At 42.6% G+C, this 22,360-nt stretch overlaps 1 long non-coding RNA gene across 1 annotated transcript; it reads left to right on the forward strand.

Moving 5' to 3' along the window:
* The first annotated feature begins 2,506 nt into the window (after positions 1-2,506).
* Positions 2,507-22,112, forward strand: LOC144672586 (uncharacterized). Its single transcript, XR_013574118.1, has 4 exons — positions 2,507-2,608; positions 5,398-5,448; positions 12,340-12,405; positions 21,727-22,112. It is a non-coding gene; the product is annotated as an uncharacterized LOC144672586 (long non-coding RNA).
* Positions 22,113-22,360: the final 248 nt, after the last annotated feature.

A 22,360-nucleotide genomic window follows, 5' to 3' on the forward strand; every position in this document is an offset into this window, starting at 1 on the left:
TTTTAGAAAAATTTGTTGGAAGGAGCCATTGTGATCCAACACTGGGTCTGAATGGCTAGGCACTGATTCTTAACACAATTCTGCTGACTAGCCCATCAAGTGGAGGCCAGGCTAATGATAAGACATAGAAATTAAGAAATCCATGGATCAACTTGATTGATACTGAGTTAGCTGATTTTAAGTGGAGCTTAGTCCTCTGAATTGGGAGAATTTAGAAGAGTAGAATCCCTCTGTTAAAGGAGGGAAGGTTTGGAACCCTTTATAAATTTGGGGTGTCTTGAAGATTACCTCTCTTTGGGTGGCTTAGAGGGGAGAAGTACCTCTGCGGGAGAGTAATGCAAAGCTTGTAGAGTGAAGTGGTGGGGTTTACTCTGCAAGGATGGTGATAGATGGTTCATGGCAATCATGAGTCTAACCTACAATCCACAATTTGTACAAGTGATCTTGCCTGCTGCTACTTGGTTGTGTGAAGCACTCTGAAAATATGAACATGTTAAAGCAATCAATTGTATGTTGCAGCTTGGATGTGTGCTCCATTGAAGTGTGATCATATATAGTGTGATTAATATAATAAATAATATGATGTTGAATTTTTATTGTGGCTGCATTCACATTGTAATATGAATAAAACCTTGACGTGAGGGTACTGAGAACTGACACTGCAGGCCGAAACATCATGCAACAGAGGGGTAATGCCGCAGTCACAGCTGGAATTGTAAAGTCCCCCTGCTTTCAGACTCAGTCTTTATTAATCATTTTGAAGGTGCAAAAGAAATATCATTAAAGATCATACACTGTCACCTTCCACAGCAGAATCGGCTTTTACATTCAACCATGGTCCCCTGGCAGGCCTTGTCTGCTGCCCTTGTGCTGCCTCATTTTAGATGGTGTAGAAGATTCTGAAACTTCTTCAGATCTGATGCCCAAAATATCCAGCGGGCAATGTAAAATTGCGAATGATTGGGTTGTTAACAAGCTTAAAGTCCAGCTAACTGCATTCATGTATAATGTGAGCATTGAGACCTCCTTTTCTTTTTAATAGCCAAAAATCAAATGAGTGCTGATTCACTTGAGGTGCCCCATTTCGCAGCTTCAACAGTCAGTAAGTACAGTTATAGTCTACAGGTTAAAAGACATTTAGGTTTGTTTCACAAAAAGTCATTGGAAAGATTTTGAGCATTGTGATCCAACAGTCTGTCAGGAAATGCAGCAGCAAGGCTCACAGCAACATCCCACAAACACCTTCTCATGGGTAATTAGGGATGGAAAATAAATTCTGGTCTTGCCAGCAACATCCACATCCCTTGAAAGAATTTAAAAAAAACAATGACCAGATCATCTATTTTAATGATGTTGATTAAGGAATAAATATTGGCCAGGATACCAGGAAGAACTCCCTTGTTTTTCTTCAAAATAATGCTCTTAGATCTTTTACGTCCACCTGAAAGAGCAGACAAAACCTCAATATAGCATATCATCTGGGAGACAGCGCCTCCAGCAGTGCAGCCCTCCCTCAGTACTGCATTGGGATGTCAGCCTAGGCTATGTCTCAAGTGCATATCCTCAATCTTCTGCCTCAGAAGTAAGAGAGCTGTACTGATTGTACTATAGTTGACACCAAAGGTGGGTAAAAGTATAGCATAAAGAAAGGGCCAGTAGAAATTTTAAAAAATAATTTATTAATGGTTGCCCCTTAACTTTCAATTGGAACCACTGCAATCACCAATCCCCTAGTTTTGGAGTCTAGAAATAACTGGTTTCATTTGAGTACTATGTTCTTCACAGTCCCTGAAGGGTCCCTACCTCTCAAGATGCTAATAACTTGAATATTGCTGAAAAGTGAGACACGTAGCTGAAGCTTTTTGTCTTGCACTCATGAGGACAAATGCTAGAATACTAAATTTCAAATGATCTCAACAATTTATACTACAGGGATGCTGATTGGTTGGCAAGCTGACTCTGATTGGCTGAGGCATTGCCATGGAGAAAACCATGGGAACTATAGGCTCCCAAAGCTTCCGGGTAATTAAAAGAAACACTAGGCTTGTACATGGTCCATAGCACCCTCGCCTTTGAATCAGAGGGTTGTGGGTTCATGTCCCACTCCCGGAAACCAAGAACTGCGATTGTACTTGAAAGAGTTGCAATCTGTGACTGTTGATAACTCGAAAGAGTTTCCTTTTGTTTGCAGAGAACAGGTCCTTGAATATGAATGTATGCCGCTTCTAAAAAGCATAAATGAGCCAAGTTACGAGCTCGACTTATTATCTTAAGTTGTTAGTGTAGTTATCAGTGCTCTCAGGATTGTTCAGCAAGTGTTGCCTAATTATGAAATCACATCTAACAGTAGACAATTTGTTTTGGGTTTTGCAAGCTACTGTTGGATGTGATTCTGTTAGAGTTCTGCTCTTCACTTTGTTATGTGGCCCAAGTCCTGCTATTCACTGTTTTGATGCATGAAGTGTGAGTGGAGTTACCATTCATTCTTTATTCACTGCCCCACCAGAAAGAAGAGCTCCGGCAGCTTGCAACCTTCGTCGGGCCAAGAGGGGCAGGCGACATCGCCGTGCATCCTCACCACGGAAAGACCTGAAAGCATGTGGCCCATGTAAGTTACAGTTCAGTCTGAAGATGTAGCAGTTTACAGGTGACTGAGTGTCATTGGGTTACTGTTGGTGTAAAGTGAGTGGAGGCTGATAATCATGTAACCCATCATAGAATCATGCAACCATAAATCGTAGAAGAAGGACATATTTATAAAGCCAATGATCCCATATGCTTTTTTAATATCATTCTCAGCTTCTCCTGCCACTTTCAAAGACAAGCGTATGTGCACCCCCAGGTCTCTCTGTTTCTGAATCCCCTTAAAAATTGTACCATTTAGTTCATATTGCTTCTCCTCATTCTTCTTATTCACTCACACTTAATTTTCATCTTCCATGAGTCTGCCTATTTCAGTCTGTCTGCATTCTTCTGGTCTGTTAATACACTCTTCACTGTTGATCACATTTCTGAATTTAGTGTCATCTGCAAAATTATGCCATGTATCCCCAAGGCCAGATCACCAATATATGTTAAAAATCAGCAGTTGTAACGTCAACCCCTGGGGAACACCACTGCACACTTCCTGTCAGTTTGAAAAGCAACTGTTCACCTCTACTGAGATAAAAACAAAAAGCTAAAAGCTACTGCGGATGCTGGAAATCCAAAACAAAAACAGAATTACCTGGAAAAACTCAGCAGGTCTGGCAGCATCGGTGGAGAAGAAATCAGTTAACGTTTCAAGTCCTCATGACCCTTCGGCAGAACTGCAAGCATACTGATCAAGGAAGTTTTCTTGTACACATTTCAGGAATTCTTCCCCTTTGCCCTTTAAACTATTATTTTCCCAATCTATATTAGGACATATGGTCCCCCATTATCACTACTCTGTAATTCTTGTACCTTTCTGCAATTTGCCTGTAAATTTGGTCATCCACCTCTTTCTGACTATTCGGTGGAATCATCATCTGCAGCAACAATGAAGTAGGTCACTGATAATTATTATGACATGAACTATCATGTTGCAATTCTATTGACCTTGTGACAGTAGCCACACCCACTTATATGTCAGTGCCTTCCTTCAGGCATTGATTCTAATGGCTTCTGCTGTTTATCATCTGATACAAATAGACTGCCAATTGAGTTTTCTTTCACTTTGGGTTGATTAATACAGACTTTGCATGGCATGGGCAATATCGATTCAGTTGCTCGTATTAGTTTCCTCCTGATTTTATTGAAGTCAATGGAAATAGAAATGTGAGCATGTAGTGATGAATGAATATCACCTGTGCCATGCTTTCGTCCAACGTCATAACACACTTCCCTCAGATGCAATGGGGAACACTCCCCATATTGCACCACTAGGGAAGGTGGTGCCATAGTGGTATAGAAGGGAAACTGGAAGTTAAATAAGTGAGTTTATGGGTTGAATGATGCATCAAGGGTATGGTATTTCTCAGGTCCGTTCTGCTGAAAATAGGTTGTATTCAGTTAAAGGCAGACCCAGCAATGTTCTACTGGTATCACAAGGAGAAACTAGTAGGCATCTTTATAAAACAGGTTGATGATTTTCTGTGGGGAGCTTCTGCAAAATTTGAGCAATGGGTGATAGATAAAATAAGAACTTAAGGGTGGAAGTCAGGCTTTTGGGGGCCTTTAAATATAAAGGATTAGGCATTAAGCAGAATATGTTGGCAGTGACCTTGAATCAGCAATCTTACTTAGAAAATGTCAATCGCATCCCAATAAATCGGGCTGGGTTCTCACAGACAGAGGACCTTGCATCCAAGGAAGAAACAGACCAATTAAGAAGTTTGATCAGACAGTTGAACTGGTTGTGCACTCAGACTAGACCTGACGCCAGTTATGACGTATTGGAACTGAGTACTATGTTGGAACACGCTACAGTTGAGGAAGTCCTGAGAGCAAATAAAATATTAAAGGAATTAAATTCAGAGAACTGTACACTGAACTTTCCAGCCTTAGGTGATCCAGAAGATATGAGGTTAGTCATTTATAGCAATGCTTCACCCCCACTAGGGCCACCTGTCACTTTACAGAGTGCTTACCCTGGTCCTGCCATTAACACGTTCTGCTTTCCACTCTTAGTGTCACCATTAGCACCCCCTTTAACCAGCATTTCCACTACTTCCAACCCTTTGACCTTTTTTGTTGATGAAATCTTTCGCAATCTCTCCTTTGCCTCCACCTATCGCTGGCCTTCTATCCAGCTTCACCTGTTCCACCTCCCTTCACTACATTTCTACTTCCCTTCAGCTCTGGAGAGTCATATAGACTCAAAACGTTAACTCTGCCTTTCTCTCCACAGATGCTGCCAGACAGCCTGGATAGAGGATTGGCTGACTGGCAGAAAACAGAGTATGCATAAATGGGTCTTTGAATGTTTGGCAGGATGTGATGAGTGGAGTCCCTCAGGTGTCTGTACTGGGGCCTCAACATTTTACAATTTATATCAATGACTTAGATGAGGGAAACAAAAGCATAGTAGCTAAATTTGCAGATGACACAAAGATAAGTAGGAAAATATGTTGTGAAATATCCTTCAGGAAAGGAAACTTGCTGTCCTTACAAAGTATGGGCCTATATATGATTCCAGTCTAACACCAATGTGAATAACTCTTAATTCCTTTGAAATGGCCTGGTCAATCACTCTGGTTAGAAGAAGGTATCATTTTTTTCAGGAAAATTAAAGGTGGGGAATAAATACCAGCCTTGCCAGTAATGTCCACATCCAAAGAATGAAGAAAAACAAAAATTACTTTTACACGGACAGTCCTATAACTGTAAGGGTAATTCTAAAACTAACTGATTCTATTCTCTGTTTAATTACAATAGGCCGAGCACGGAGGAGGGCCAGGAAAAAAAGCTGTGCACGGCGTTGATGAGGTAGAAGTTAAAATCCTGTTATTTTGACAGCAGCCCTGTATCATGGAGGACTGATATGCTAGATTGTCATGACAGGCCTCAACCAAGTTGTATGCTGAAAGGAAGAAGGCCATGCCCTTTACTACAGGGAGGCCATGCCCTTTACTACTCTGCCTACCACAAACGGCCAAAGGGAAATGCTGTTTGATATCATCCACCAGTCATTGGAACTGCTACGATCCCAGCTGATGTTAATACTGGACAAGTCAGATCCCACAGTGAAACCTGTCTTGATAGATCCTAACTTTTTTTTTAGAAACCACAGTGGGCAGTTAGTGAACACATTCACAGGAATCTGCTAGTGTACTTTTAACACAAAGAATAAAACGTTTATTAAACAAGGAAAAAGGAAAGACCTCAATACAAACATCAGTAAATGAGTCAAGTCATACTATTCCTTTACCCAAACGATACCTTTACCGATATACATAAAGTTGTAAAGATAACGCAATTTACAAAATCTATCTTATACTCTAGCATTCAGGGCACGTAAACAGTACATGTGAACCAGCAGGTGAACTGTGGTCGGACACACCACCAAAGCAGGTTCCACTGGTCTCACTGAAACTGCCTTTCTCATGAGGACTTCCAATCAACTTGCTTGAAGAACTTCTTGGAATTTTCTCCCAAACGTCGCTTCCACTCAGACACCTTCAACAAGGATGCATCTCCGGGGTTTCAATCTCACCTTCCAATGCCCTTTCCCATGGATCTCCGTATACACTCAAGCTTCACCTTCCAAGCACCCTTTCAGATTTTCAGTCATACCAAGAAGAACCACTGCTCCAAAGATCCATAGTAAAGAGTCTGCCTGCTACCTTCTCAGATCTTCTAGCTTCTCTCAAGCCCACTTCGCTTCAAATCTGCTCCCCACAGCTTCCTGTTTAACTCAGAGCCAATTGTTCTATTCCTTTCTCTCAACTTTGTTCAACAGGATCTATTTCTGATCTCTGTCCTTGTCCTTTACCTAGGACTGTCTTCTGGGATCTGTTTCTTATCCCTGTATTTGTCCCTGCCTGGGACCTTCTTCTGGGACCTTCTCCCTGTTCCTCCCTGTGTCCTGCTCCGTGGGATGCCTTCTTTGCAAATGGCACTCCTCTTCATATTACCTGCCCTCCAGTTTTGCACGGTTTCACTTTTCTTCTTTTCCTTATGTGGAGGCACATAGGGTTGGTTTCCCAATCTGAAGAAATAAAAAAATGAACTGCGCATGTGCACAGGGCTGGTTTCCAGTCTAAAAATTAGAACATCTACCAACTGTGCATGTGCTGCTATTCTTCGGCTGGCACATGCACAGGAGCCCAGAACGGAAAAAATCGTGACCTGGACATTTGTGATCATTCTACAGCCGATGCATGCGCAGAAACCCCAATGCCCGCTGGGGCCTGTAGTTCCCAACCTCTGACCTCCTGATCTCTGATTTTAAACTTAAAATGCAATGAATTGGTATTTATAAAAAAGTATTCTTTTTCTTGGGGGTCCGAATGACCTACCTACCTGGCATCTGTTACAGACAGGAGAGAGATGGTGTGATTACTTTCCCTTTTTCTCTCACCCCTTGGTTGCCCACAAATATGTATATTTTAGAGGGGGTGGTTTAAATCTTTTAAATGTTGTGACCATAATGCTTTCTGGTAAGTTAAATCAGAAGAAAAGCTAAATGTTTATCCACACAAGACCCTGAAATAGAAACGCAATGACAACACTCACCTCTTCAAGCGCAGACATGCAAACACAGGAAAAGATGAATTCTAGAAATGAATCATGTACTTAAGTTATGAATGGAATAACAAGAAGCAAAAAAACTACATGTTTAAATCAGTCCTTTTTAATCAGCATTGCAGGCCTGGATGGATTCTCTCTCATGGTTCTTTGGAAATGAATGGAAGTTGGATATCTCTGGGTTTCCAGACAAAGTTGTGGCCGAGTTTCTATAGAGCCGAATCTTTGCAGGTGAAGACAAAATAACCCCTCTCTCACTGTCTGGTTGATTGGTTGTATTAGCCAGAGTTCCTTTCTTCTTGTTAGATGATGGTCCCTATAGTCTTGTTGGTCTCCACTGACTTGTCTCTCTCTTGTTCTTGAAGTAATAAGATTTGTTATCTGAAATCAGTTTTGATCATGTGACCACTTTGTTACGGTTAAAAGTAATCTTTTGTTTATAGTGGACGGAAATTGAAAACCAAGTTACTTACTAAGAGAATAAAGCCACAAGATCCCACAGTTTTAAACAAACAGAAGATATTTTACTGTACAAGAGTCAACAAAGTATATAGTCAGTACCACCTATCTTATACTCTAACATCCAGAATTAACATGAGGTAAATGTGAATTAACAGGCAAACTGTGGCTGAGCACAAACTACCAAATGCACAACAAATGGCAGTGACACCCAAGACGGACCCCACAATTTTTTTCATTAATCCGCCCAAACATCCAGTGATCACTGAGTCACAAGGTCCTTCCAACTCTCTCTCTCTTCCTCACAAGGGATTTCTGCTCCTATCTTTCAAGGATTTAGCCTCTGATTTAACTGCAACAGCAATTCCAACTCAGCCTAGAAGACCTCTTGCCTTTGCTGCCTGCAATGAGTTGTTAGGCAACAGGACTCCAGCTCAAATTTCCCCAATGATTGCTCACCTCCAATTTGCTCAAACTCTGCCCCTGAGACTATGTCCCACTGGCTTACAAGGCTGAACCCCAGCATCACCCCACCAGCATGATCCCAGCTTTCTAGCTGCTTAGAGCAGAACACCACTGCTCACAGGCCTTTCTTTGCCCCAACTCCAGCTTTACAGAGAAGAAGGCCATTTCAGCTTTACTGAGCTGATAACTGTTCTCCATTGCTGTTTGAAGCGATCTACGTCCTGTTAAAACTTACAACAGAAGCTAGCCTCTGTTCTGAGGCAGGGTCTGATGTATCAAAACTTGCTATATTCTGTACCTTTAAATATTACAATCTCCAGTCAACCAATGGTCACTCCCACAGGTGCTAGCTTACCATGGCTCAATACCCTCACAACATGATCAATACTTCTATTGTTCACAAAAATGATTTGTAGTTAGAAGCCATTGCTACAGAATGGGGGATGAATGGTGACTGTCATACCTGCTTGTGATAAACTGGTTTCTCTGCACCTCTCTTTGTTAAGAGTCTGGGGGTTGGGGTGGGAGGTGGGGGCGGTGTGGTGGTGTGTGGGGGTGCAACCATTGAATTTGAGTTTTGGTAAATACCAGACAATAGGAGCTGTGAGTTCTGTAAATTGACAAGTGGTTTTGTAGCCAGCCTGCCTGTTCAAGGGAGGGCACTCCACCCACACTCATTTATATTTTAAGAACTTTCCAGAGATCTGAGTTAATTCTGTGTCTGTACAGAAATTACAAAAGGTCACTGGACCTTCGGCCATCTTTACAGAACATTGTCCACTTTTTCAAGGATTTACTGGGCATGACACATTGCACCAGCACTGAAATTCATATACTGCAATGCTCATTTGTGTGGTAGGCAGAGTGTCTTTTTGGTTTGATGGCAACATCCTATAATATCATACATGTTGCTACTGCATAGTAATAAAATGACTAACTTCATCTGTTGCTCAACTTTTTGAGATACTTATTATCCAAGGTAATTTCAGGTAGACTGGGCACTTTTCAGGTCGTAGGTGGAGGCTGTGGGGAGATGATGGTGTAGTGGCATTGTCATTGGACTGGTAATCCAGAGACCCATGGTAATGCTCTGGGGACTCAGGTTAGAATTCTACCACAGCAGTTTAATGATGACCGTGAAACTATTTGTTAATGCCCTTTATGGAAGGAAATCTGCCATTCTCACCTGGCCTGGCCTACAAGTGATTCCAGATCTGCAGTAATGTGGTTGATTCTTAAATGCCCAGCAAGCCAGTCAATTGTATCAAACTGCTACAAAGTCAATAAAAAGGAAAGAAATCAGGTGGGCCACCTGGCATCAACCTAGGTACCAGAAACAACAATAGCAAATTCAGCCCTGTTGACCCTGCAAAGTCCCCCTTATGAACATCTCATATTCTGGCTTGTGCCAAAATTGGGAGAGCTGTCTCACAGAAGTCTCATGGCATCAGGTCAATCATGGATAAGGAAACCTCCTGCTGATTACCATGTACCATCCCCCTCACCTGATTAATTAGTACTCCTCCATGTTGAAAACCACTTGGAGTGAAGCATTGAGGGTAGCAAGGGCACAGAATGTACTCTGGGGTGGGTGACTTCAATGTCCATCACCAACAGTGGCTCGGTAGCACTATCACAGACTGAGCTGGCTGAGTCCTAAAGGATCTCCTAAAGGATCCAAATCTTAGACTCCTAAAGGGTCTGCGGCAGGTGGTGAGGAAACCAAAAAGAAGAAAAACGTACTTGGCATCACCCGCAGATGCATTTGTCCATGACAGTATCGGTAGGAGTGACCACTGCACAGTCCTTGTGGAGACGAAGCCCCGTCTTCATTTTGATGATACCCTCCATCTAGCAACTCAAGACTGGGCAACCATGGGCCATCAGCAGCAGCAGAAGTGTACTCAACCACAACCTGTAACCTCATGGCCCGGCATATCCCCCACTCTATCGTTATCAGAAGACTGTAGGAGGGCATGCCAGGAGCAACACCAGGCATTACTAAAAATGAGGTGTCAATCTGGTGAAGTTACAACACAGGATGACTTGCGTGCTAAACAGCCTAAGCAACAAGTGATAGACATAGCTAATCGATCCCACAACCAACAGATCAGATCTAAGATCTGCAGTCCTGCCACATCCAATCGTGAATGGTGGTGGACAATTAAACAACTCACCGGAGGAGGACACTCCAGAAATATCGCCATCCTCAATGATGGAAGAGCCCAGCACATCAGTGCAAAAGATAAGGCTGAAGCATTTGCAACAAATTTCAGCCAGATGTGCTGAGTGGATGAGACATCTCGGCCTCCTCTGGAGGCCTGGAGGTCCCCAGCATCACAGATATCAGTCTTCAGCCAATTCACTCCACGTGATATCAAGAAATGGCTGAAGGCACTCGATACTGCAAAGGCTATGGGCTGTAACAATATTCCAGCAATAGTACTGAAAACCTGTGCTCCAGAACTTGCCACGCATCTACCCGGCAAAATGGAAACTTGCCCAGGTATGCCCTATACATAAAGCAGGACAAATCCAACCCAACCAATTATTGCCCCATCATCCTCAGCTGCTTCATCAATGACCTCCCTTCCATCATAAGGTCAAAGGTGGGGATGTTTGCTGATTATTGCACAATGTTCAGCACCACTCCTTAGATACTGAAGCAACCCATGTCCAAATGCAGCAAGACCTGGAAAATATCCAGGCTTGGGCTGACAAGTTGCAAGTAACATTCGCGCCACGCAAGTGCCAGGCACTGACTGTCTCCAAAAAGAGAGAATCTAATCATCACCCCTTGACATTCAATTGGCATTACCATTGTTGAATCCCCCACTATCAACATCCAGGAGGGTTACCGTTGACTAGAAACTGAAATAGATTAGCTATATAAATACTGTGGCTCCAAGAGCAGGTCAGAGGCTAGGAATCCTGCAGCAAGTAACTCACTTCCTCACTCCCCAAAGCCTTTCCACCATCTACAAGGCACAAGTCAGGAGTGTGATGGAGTACTCTCCGCTTGTCTGGATGAGTGCAGTTCCAACAACACTGAAGAAGTGTGACACCATCCTTGACAAAGCAGCCCACCTGATTGGCACCCCTTCCGCAAACGTTCACTCCCTCCATGATTTCTGCACAGTAGCAGCGGTGTATACCATCTACAGGATGCACTGCAGGAATTCACCAAGGCTCCTTAGACAGTATCTTCCAAACCCACAGCCACTGCCATCTAGAAGGACAAAGGTAGCAGACATATGGAAACACCACCACCTGGAAGTTCCTCTCCAAGCCGTTCACCATCCTGACTTGGAAATATATCAGCAAAATAAGCAAAAAACTGCGGATGCTGAAAATCCAAAACAAAAATACCTGGAAAAACTCAGCAGGTCTGGCAGCATCTGCGGAGAGGAACACAGTTAACGTTTCGAGTCCGCACGACTCTTCAACAGAACTAAGTAAAAAGAGCTTTTTACTTAGTTCTGTTGAAGAGTCGTGCAGACTCGAAACGTTAACTGTGTTCCTCTCCGCAGATGCTGCCAGACTTGCTGAGTTTTTCCAGGAATTTTTGTTTTTGTTTTGGAAATATATCACTTGCTCTTCAATGTCACTGGGTCAAAATCCTAGAAAGCTCTCACTAACAGCACTGTGGGTGTACCTACACCACAGGGACTGCAGCGGTTCAGGAAGGCAGCTCACCACCACTTTCTCAAGGGCAATTAGGGATGGGCAATAAATGCTGGCCTAGCCAGTGACACCCACATCTCGTAAATGAATTAAAAAAACTCATGAGTTTACGTGATGATCTGATTGGGCAGGGCTGGTACAACCACTAGGCAAACTCAGCATCTCTATGCTTTATTGACCAATGAAAATAAGCTTGTGATAGACAGTAGTAGAGAACCCATTAGTGAGCTTGTTAGACTGTTCCATTTCAAAGGTAAATTTGAGAGTGGGATCGAGTACATTAAGGTGTGTAAGGAAATTGTTTACTCCTCCAAATCCAAAAAATGATGTTTGATATGAAGATGATCAGCATCGTGACCACCCCATGTTACATAGGGAAAACTGAAAGAGAAAGGAAGGTCTACGGTATTCTAAAGTTGACCATTCTTGCCCTAACATCCCTCTTAGTACTCAAGTAGACTTGCAATTTTGATGTTGTGGTTCGTAAGATTTGTACTAAGTGCTTCTGTTCTCTTGTTACAGGACCCTGAACATGCACATGATGACCACTGAAACATGAAGCCCTGCAACTATTCTGACTCTGACACAGTAAGTCCCAAAACTCGAGGAGCGTTAATTTGAACAATTGAGTTCATCACTCACTATTTTTTGCTGTTAGAGAAAGATTCCATGTCTCCGAGTGAAAGTTGCTGACACATGAAGAATTCCAAATACATGGTGAATTCTAAATACTTGCATAGTTCAAGACATAGGGGGCTTTCCAGACACAGGGCTAGTCTTAGACTCGGGGCAAGACCCAGACAAAGGGCAAAGATAAATCCCAGATACACGGGATTTCCAGAATTCCGGACAATCGGCGAATCCCAGATAAATGCAGAATTCAAAACATATAGAGATCCCTAGGAAATGCATAGCTCAAGATACATGGAGATTGATAGATTTTTGTTGGTCAAAGGTACTAAGAGATATGGGAAAAAGGTGGTTCATTGAGTTAGATTACAGATTAGCCATAGACACGTAACCAGACTCAAATGGAGTTTCAGACACATGGGAAATCCTGGAGACATGGAGAGCTGCAGACACAGGGAGTCTCCCAGGCACATAGAGAATCCCAAATATATAGATAGCCATGATTAAAACATGATTGTAGAATGAGCTTGACAGATCAGCTCCTTATTGACAGGGGGCTGCCCAGCTTGAGTTGTAAGCTGTTGACTCAGCACAGTCCAATCGCTTCAGTGGGCACTTGGAGGTTAGAATCTCTGCTCGACAAGTGGATGGAATCCATCGCACCATGCAAGCAAACAAAACAAAAGAGAAGAAAGGAGATGCCAATTCTTTGATTGGCAAGCTGGTTCATGGAATTGCCAGATGACTTGCAGTTGGTTGATAACGTGCACAAAGCAGCTGTGATTCTATGGAATTTGATAGACTAAACATTGATATACAATATAAAAGGCTCCCTGAAAGGCGATCGCTGAAAGGAAAACTTTACACATTCATCTGGCAGGGGAGGGGTTCAGAGGAAACACATAAGCAGAGTGTAGACTGTACTGCAAAGATCTTGCTACGCTTTATGATAGAACCTCCATGAATGGTGCAGAACATGTTTGCTCCAGCCACCTCTCAGCTTAAATAGGGCCAGTTAACCTCATAAAGATCTGTGCTCTAACACTGTGCTCTACTATAGAGGCAGAAGGCCAGTTCTATGGGAAGCTTGACACTGCTATCAGCAGAATCCCTAAATCTTAACATCTTTACCTACTGGGGGTTTTCAACTTAGGAGTGGGTGTGGACCATGAGGCATGCTCCTCTCTCCTTGGACATCATGGCCTGGGAGGGATAAATGAAAATGGACAGAGACTACTTGAGCTCTGCCACTATCAGGAACTTTGTGTAACTAACCCTCTTTCAGAAAAAACCATGCCACAAGGTGTCCTGGAAAAATCCAAGATCAGGTATTGGGACCAGCTGGACCTGATCATCACCAGGCGTGACTCTCTAAACAGCATTCTGAATACACACAGCTACCACAGTGTTAGCTGTGATACAGATCTCTCCCTGATGTGCACCAGAGTTAGGATGCAACCCTTGCAGATTTTTTATTTCAAAGCAGAAATGCAATCCTCATATCAAGCTCGGTCATACTACCTAAACAGTTCCACTTCTCAATTGAATAGATGTTTTCCGGCATTCCCCAAACAGTGCAGAGGCGAAGTGGAGCATACTTCGAGATACCATCTACAATATTGCACTCTCAACATATAGGAAGCAAAACCAGAAAAATTTTGATTGGTTCATGTTGTAATATTTCTTTAAGAGTGACGTCCTTTTATAGGCTCGGCATGCAGATGAGCCAGGTATCTATTCAGGTTGCGGAATCCGTCCTGATCCAGGCAAAGTTGAAAACGTCAGACACATGCTTACCCCATAGGACAAAGAAGATCTACAGAAATGCCTTGGATTTTTCACTTTGTTGGCGTCATACATTCTGAACTTTTCTGACAAGGCATTGGCATTGAGAGAGCTACTGAAGAAAGATGTATTATATGTGAGACATGAGGACCACCAACATATGTTCAAGTCTGTCAAATAATCGTTGTCAAGCAGATACCTGCACTCTACAGTATTATAACCCAAGGAAGCAGACGGTCCTGGAAGCCGACACCTCACAGAAAAGACCAGGAGCATGCATCATGCAAAATGGCAAACTGATCGCATTCAGATCCAAAAACCTATCTCAAGCACAATCCAATTACTCCAGCACAGAGTGTGAAACACTTGCTCTGGTATTTTGGATCACAAGATTCCACACTTACCTATTCAATAAGCAGTTCAGTGTAGATACTGACCCCAAGCCATTGGAGATGATCTGGCACAAACCACTGAGGAATGCACCACTTCGACTAAATGACTCTTCGTAAACCTACAGGGGTACGCCTGCTACAAAACTGGTACCAAAATAGTCACCTTGAATACGCTGAGCACATTATCAAATCTGAACAAGGATGTAAACATTCCCCTGGATCTATAAGTAGACAGCATAGACATCGAGGTGGAAGATGTGCTCAAAATTCACCTACTGCATTTTGGTCACCGCAAGTGCGACCAACTTCAATCAGAAATAGCTAATGATCTGCAACTGAAGGCACTATGAAAAGCCATCATAGAAGGATGGCCTGACATGATAAGGGGTGCCAGCCAACCTCAGATGTTTCTGGCTGGATAGAGATGAACTTGGTATATCGAGAGGCAAAATTTTCAAAGGAAAACAAGTACTTGTGTCTGAAGTTCTCCGACAGGGCATATTGTCACAACTACACCAAAGACATATGGACATAGAGCAGACGAGATGACTGGCATGTGATATGATCTATTGGCCAAGGATTAATGATGACATTAGTGAGGACGTGCAAGACATGCCAGAGCGACCAGCCACAGCAACGTAAAGAACCTCTAAACATTCACAAGGTTCTGCCACCGATCTATTTACCATAAATGGAGACAACTTTATCTTAGTTACTGATTTCTTTTCTAAATTTCCAATTTTCAGGCAACCAAGGGACATGTCCTGTGCATCTGTGGCAGACACACTGGATGCAATATTCAGTCTGTTCGGCACACCTGATGAAATCATTTCAGAAAATGGACCACAGTATATGGGCAGACCTTTCAGGGACATGTGTGTCAAAGGGGGCGTGAACCATGTGACATTCTCATCACACTACCCCCGAACTAATGGCCTATCCTGAAGTGCAGGACAATGAATCAAGATTTTTGTGTTGCCATGTTAGACCTCCGAGCTACGCCTCTGGAGTTAGCATTGCCAGCAGAAATCACATTTGGAAGGCAAGTGAGAATGATCTTGCAGATCATCACCTATCCAAAATCTCCAAGATGCAGGGCATACTTCTTGATAAACAAGAGAGGATGAAGATGATGCATGATTGGCATTCAGATGCGGAACTCCTCAGCTACACGTAGGACAAAATGTCAGGGTTTCATACCCCACAATGGGAATATGGTTACCCGCAGAGGTATCCAAAGCGTGCAGTGAGCCCTTATGAAATCACAACATCCAACAGAGCAGCGTTGAGGAGGTTCAGAAGCCAGCTAAGGGAAATGCACAGCACACCAATTGCATACAGCCAACACGATAAAACACACCCAGACGATGATAATGGGATGGAACAGCAGGACAACAACCAACACACCAACATCTGCAAATCAAGAACAGCCTAGGGCAAAACTCACATCTCCAGAAGTTTACACCATAAAATCTGGAAGAGTTGTCCAACCATTGAAATGATATATGGACTCCTACACTTCCAAACTCGTAAATTTTACAATCATTATTTCTGTACTCGTAAATCTTAAAATCTCTATCTCTACATAACTAAGTTTGCTACTACTCAGTGTCTATGTGTTCTCACTTGTAACATATGAGATTTACGTTTGGAAAAAGGGGGATGTTGTAATATCTCTTTAAGAGAGATGTCCCTTCAAGAAGCTCAACATTGCAGATGAGCCAGGTACCTGGATGTCATCATGTGACCAGAGCCACAGCCTCTCTCTGCACTCTAGTACCCTAGACAACAGGATGTGTCTAGAGATTGTTCTACTGCTTGTACTGATTTAGCTGTAAATAAAACTCACCAGAGATCCTCAAGTAAGTGGAATCCATGTTCCTCATTTGTGTCACATACAGATAGCACAAGGATATCACTACAGTTCAAGTGTAGTGACATTACAAGAGAGATCCGAGCAAGAAAATTCTGAATGCACAAAGTAAAGTCCAACAGACTACCAGGCGGTGCGCCAATGACTATTAGTTACAGCTTTGCCAGAATATCCAGATGTCCTTTGACACAGGGAACGCTAGGAGCATGTGAGAGTGTAAGAGCATGCAATCATAAGAAATGTGATGGGTTCAAAAAAGCAACAGGTCCATCAACAAAGAAAATGGCTCTATTGAAAACAAAGACAAAGGGAAGTAATCACCAACTGCAATAAACAGTTGGAGAGATGGACCTAACGATACCTTGAGTTGTACTGTAGGGAGAACACAGTCACCAAGGAAGTTCTGGACACCACAGAGATCTTGCTTGTCATGGCAGAATTCAATATCGAACCCACAGCGAAGGAGTTTAGCAAAGCTATTGACTTGCTTGGATGAACAAATTTGCAGGTGATGGTGATATACCGCCTGAACTCATCAAGCATGGGAAACCAGCACTCCTGCAGTATTTGCACAAACTTTTGTTTTTGCTGGAGGGAGGGGGCTGCCACCAGATCATGAGTGATGCAAAGATTATGACCCTGTACAAGGACAAGGGGTGCTGCAGCAATTGCAACACTTTTGAGGCATCTCCCTGCTGAGCACTGTGGGGAAAAGTATTTGCTTGTATTGCCCTTTGGCAGACTGCAGATCCTGGATGAATGCATGTAACCAAATCCCAGTATGGGTTTGGAACTGGAAGATATCGTGTGATTTTCTCAGTCTGGCACCTGCAAGAGAAACACTATTTGGAGGGCTATAGAATACCCCAGTAGTGTGATCATACCTTTCTTGCTTCTCAGTTCTAACCAAATGGATTCTGTCCTTGTCCCCTCAAGGACATCCACTCTGCCCAACACCACAATGTCTTCCCTGATCAGGACCGCCACCCGCCCCCAGTTTTTCCTTCCCTTTCTTTTCTGAACACTTGAATATCCTTGAATATTAAACACTCAGTCATCACAATTTTAAAGCTACATTTCTGTTATTGACATACCTGCATCATATTCCCACATCTATTTGTGCTTGTAGCTCAATAACCTTATTCACTGCACTTTGTGCATTTACATACATGCATTCTAAGCCTGTCTTCGTATTCATCATAGTCATTCTTAGTTTGATCTTATTTAAAATGGTACTACTTGCTTCTCTAGTACTAACATAGAGCCATAGAAAAGTTACGGTGCAGAAAGAGGCCATTCAGCCCATCGTGTCTGTGCCAGCCAATAAAGAGAAAAAAGAAACCAGCCGCTCATTTTAATCCCACTTTCCAGCACCTGGTCTGTAGCCTTGCAGGTTACAGAGCTTAAGGTGCAGATCCAGGTACATTTTAAATCAGTTGAGTGTTTCAGCCTCAAACACCAACTTAGGCAGTAAATTCCAGATGCCCACCACCCTCTGGGTGAAAAGGTTTTTTCCTCATGTCCCATCTAATCAATCCTTCTACCAATCACCTTAAATATATGCCCCCTGATAATTAACCCCTCAACTAGGGTAGACAAGACTTTCCTGTCTACCCTATCTAGGCCTCTCATAATTTTGTACGCCTCAATTACATCACCCTTTAACCTCCTCTGTTCTAAGGAAAACAACCCTAGCTTATCCAGTCTCTCCTCATAGCTGCAATTTTCAAGCCCTGGCAGCATTCTTATAAATCTCCTTTGCACTCCCTCCAGAACAATTATGTCCTTCCTGTAATGCGACCAGAACTATACACAAAATTCCAGCTGTGGCCTAACCAGCGTTTTATACAGTTCTATCATTACATCCCTGCTTTTGTTTTCAATACCTCGCCCAATAAAGGAAAGCATTCCATATGTTTTCTTGATCACCTTGTCCAACTGCCCTGCCACCTTCAAGGTCTCTCACTTCCTCAACCTCTCTCAATAACTTCCCGTTTATTTTAGTATTCCCTTGCTTTGTTTGCCCTCCCCAAATGCATTACCTCATACTTTTCAGGATTAAATTCCATTTGCCATTTCTCCACCCACTCACCTCACTCTCACCTCGTTCCTCTTTTCTGTTTCCATATAATGATGCCCATCCGCCTGCCAATTTCATTTAAACCCTTTCCAACTTCACTAGTGAAGCTCTCTGTGAGGACATTGCTCCCAGTCCTGTTGAGGTACAATGCATTCCTTTTGAATAGGTGCCTCCTGCCTCAGATCTGGTCCCAATGCCCCAAGAACCTGAAGCCCACGCTCCTGCACAATTCCTCAAGCTATGCACATGTCCTCCTTATCTTCCTATTTCTACTCTTTCTAGTGCACAGCACTGGGAGTAATCCAGAGATTACTACCTACAAGGTCCTTGTACCTCAAAACCTCAAGGTTTTTTATCTTTCTCCTCGGGTCCTGAAAATCTGACTATAGGATCTGAACATTGGCCTTCTCTATTTCATTAGTACTGACGTTTATCATAATGCACCTTCTCTGTAATGCCCGTTACCCTGGCCTTTACTAGAGAGGCAGCACACTATAGAGCATTCTATATGCCTTTCTGTCCACCTAGATATGGAATCTCCAATTAATAACTGCATTTCTATTCCTTACTGTTCTCTCCTGTGCAGTGCCATGTCCGCTAGTGCCATGCACTCCTACAAGCTGTCATCACTGCTAGCATTCTCCAGTGCTGAGACTGACACACACCTCCTGCACTTCCTGCCACCTCCTATTCTTCTGGATAGCCACTCTGAACTCTCACCAACTGTGGGATGACCACCTTCTGGAATGTACGCTAAAGGAAACTCTTTCTTCATTACTGCTCATCAGCGACTCCAACTAACCCTCAAGCTCAGAAATCCCAAATTTAAGCTCAATGAGCTAGAAACTTTCTTCGATACAAATGATCCCCTAAGACACATGAAGTCTCTTGAAGTTCCCAAAGTTCCTGATGTTTGAGGATATAACTATTAGGTTAGATAAGGGTAAACCAGTGGATGTAGTATATTTAGATGTTCCGAAGGCATTTGATGAGATGCTACAACAGAGGTTGTTACACAAGATTAGGGCTATTTACAGTCTATATCAATGACTTAGATAAGGGTACTGTGTGTAATGTATCCAAGTTGTCTGACAACATAAATCTAGCTAAGATAATGAACTGTGAGGAGGATATAGATGTGTGGAAATGAGAAATTGTCCACTTTGCTGGGACGAATAGAAAAGCAGAATATTTTTTAAATGGTGAGAGATTAGTAAATATTGACATTGAGAGGAACTTGAGTGTCCTTAATACAACTCACAGAGATTTAAATATTGCTGAAAAGCGAGACATGTTTCCAAAGCTTTTTGTTTTGCACTCATCAGGGCAAATGCAAGATAGCCACATTTCAAACAATCACAACATTTTATATTATAGGAGAAAAAATTGCTGATTGGTCAACTCTATTTGGCTAAGGCATTGCCATGGAGAAAGCAACAGGGAATTATAGGTTCCCCAAGCTCCAGGATGATTCAGAAAAGGTACAAGGCTTGAAAATATTCCTTTTGTTTCCAGGGAATGGGTCCCTGTGTATGAATGTATGTCACTTCTAGCAAGCATAAATGAGCCATCTTACAGATTATCTTAAATTGGTTGTTAGTGTGTCTATTAGCGCACTCAGAATTGTTCAGCAAGTTCTACCCAATCACATCTAACAATAGACATTTTACCCACCACACAATTGAGCAACGTCGTTTATGAATTTCAGTACTGTTGCGATGCCAGGTACATAGGTCGTACGTGCCAATGATTGGCTGATTGTGTCATAAAGCATATTCCTTCTGTTTTGGCTTTATTCTTTGCTGGGATTGCCCACAAGGCCATCATTTGTTTCCCATCCCTAATTGCTCTTGAAACTGAGTGGCTAAGCCATTTCAAAGTATTTAAGAGTCAACCATATTGCTGCAAGCTGATGTCACATGTTGGCCAGACCAGGTAAGGATGGCAGATTTCTTTCCCTAAAGAACCTTAATGGACCAGATGGGTTTTTTACAACAATTAATGATAATTTCTTGGTCACCATTACTGAATCTAGATTTCAATTCCAGATTTATTAATTGAATTTAAATTCCACTAGCTGCTGTTGTGGGTTTTGAACCCATGTATCCAGAGCCTGGGCCTCTGGATTACTAGTCCAGTGGGGGTTACCACAATGCCACCGTCTCCTCATGATAAGCAGAGTATAGACCTTACTCAACCAGCCCACACTTGTAAGACCCAAAACAAAACATCTACTGTTAGATGTGATTCCACAATTTCACTTGCTAAACAATCCTGAGTGTGCTAATAGCTACACTAACAACCAATGTAAGATAACCAGTGGAACTCGTAATGTAGCTCATTTATACTTGTTAGCAGTGACATACTTCATATACAGGTACCCATTCTCTGCAAACAAAAGGGTATGTTCAAGCCTTGAGCTTATTGTGAATTACTCTGGAGCTTGGGGAGCCTATAGTTCCCCATTGCTTTCTCTATGGCTGGGTCAAAATACTGGAACTTCCTCCCTAAAAGCACTGTAGGTGTACCTACATCACATAGACTACAGCAATTCAAGAACGCTCCACCACCTTCTCAAGGGCAATTAGGGGTGGGCAATAAATGCTGGCCTAGCCAGCGATGCCCACATACCATGAATGAATAAAAAATACGGCAATGCCTCAGCCAATCAGATTTGACTTGCCAACTAATCAGAACCCTTTTTACTGTAGTATAAATTGTTGTGATTATTTGAAATTTGGCATGTTTGTGTTTGCCCTGATGCGTGTAGGTCAAAAAGCTTTGGTAACGTGTCATTTCAGCAATATTTAAATTAGAAGAATATGCAAGGTGAGCAGGGAAAGCTTTGCTCCAGCAAAGAACCAGTACAAACACAATGGGCTGCATGTTGTCCTTTTTATGCTGAAAACTTTGGTTTGGAACAGTGATGCAAAAGCTTTAGAATCATTTGACGCATTACTTATTTGCACCCACCTCCCCTTTGTGGCTCTCAGAAAGCGAGGCACCATCACTGTATAACTATATTGATAGGCGACATGTTTCCTCTTATCTGCCAATACTGCAGTATGGAGCTGGAGGGCACCATGGTACTAAGCTGAATAGGTGAAAACATGACAACTGTCTGATGGAACTATTGATTTCTTCTTCAGGTTTTAGAAATTGGAAGACGAAGACGCTCGCTACGTTCAGAAAGTGGAATATCTGAGGAACGTGGGGAATGAATCATCCTCCTAATTCACAGAGAATCCCAAATGCGTATCAAGATCAGCGTGCAATATTGTTGCAATAACCCCACCTACCCGACATGCTGCTGCTCCTTGTGAAATTTCCCAGAGTGCAACCAGTGATAAGACATCATATCAGTGAGGAAAGGTCATTGCATTAGAAAAGGCCATCACAGTGAGGTGCCTCATAGATTGAACTGTGTTTGATTAGCAGTGTCAATAAACAGTCTTTCATTCAAAGTCTGAAGAGTAAACGCTACTCAGCTCAAATTACGAATTCTTAGATTTTAAGCTTTCAATCTGAGAGTTGGCAGTGCCCTCTGAGGTTGGTTCTTTAATACACTATTTGGTCACATTGTGAGCCCAGAAGGCATTAAGAAAGGGTTACTTGCAGAGTTGCTTCTTCACTGCTGGGGCATTGGTGTAGGTCTTTTAATTGTCCTCAGTGACTTTAAACTATAGAGCGACAAAAAATAAACAGCCAGTACCCCTCCTGGAAGTTGGGCTTTTAACATCTTGGTAGATTTCTTGTTGTTTGAGTATGACCAAGCTGCAAGTG

Source organism: Cetorhinus maximus, chromosome 3, assembly GCF_964194155.1.
Source record: "Cetorhinus maximus chromosome 3, sCetMax3.hap1.1, whole genome shotgun sequence".
NCBI lineage: Eukaryota > Metazoa > Chordata > Chondrichthyes > Lamniformes > Cetorhinidae > Cetorhinus > Cetorhinus maximus.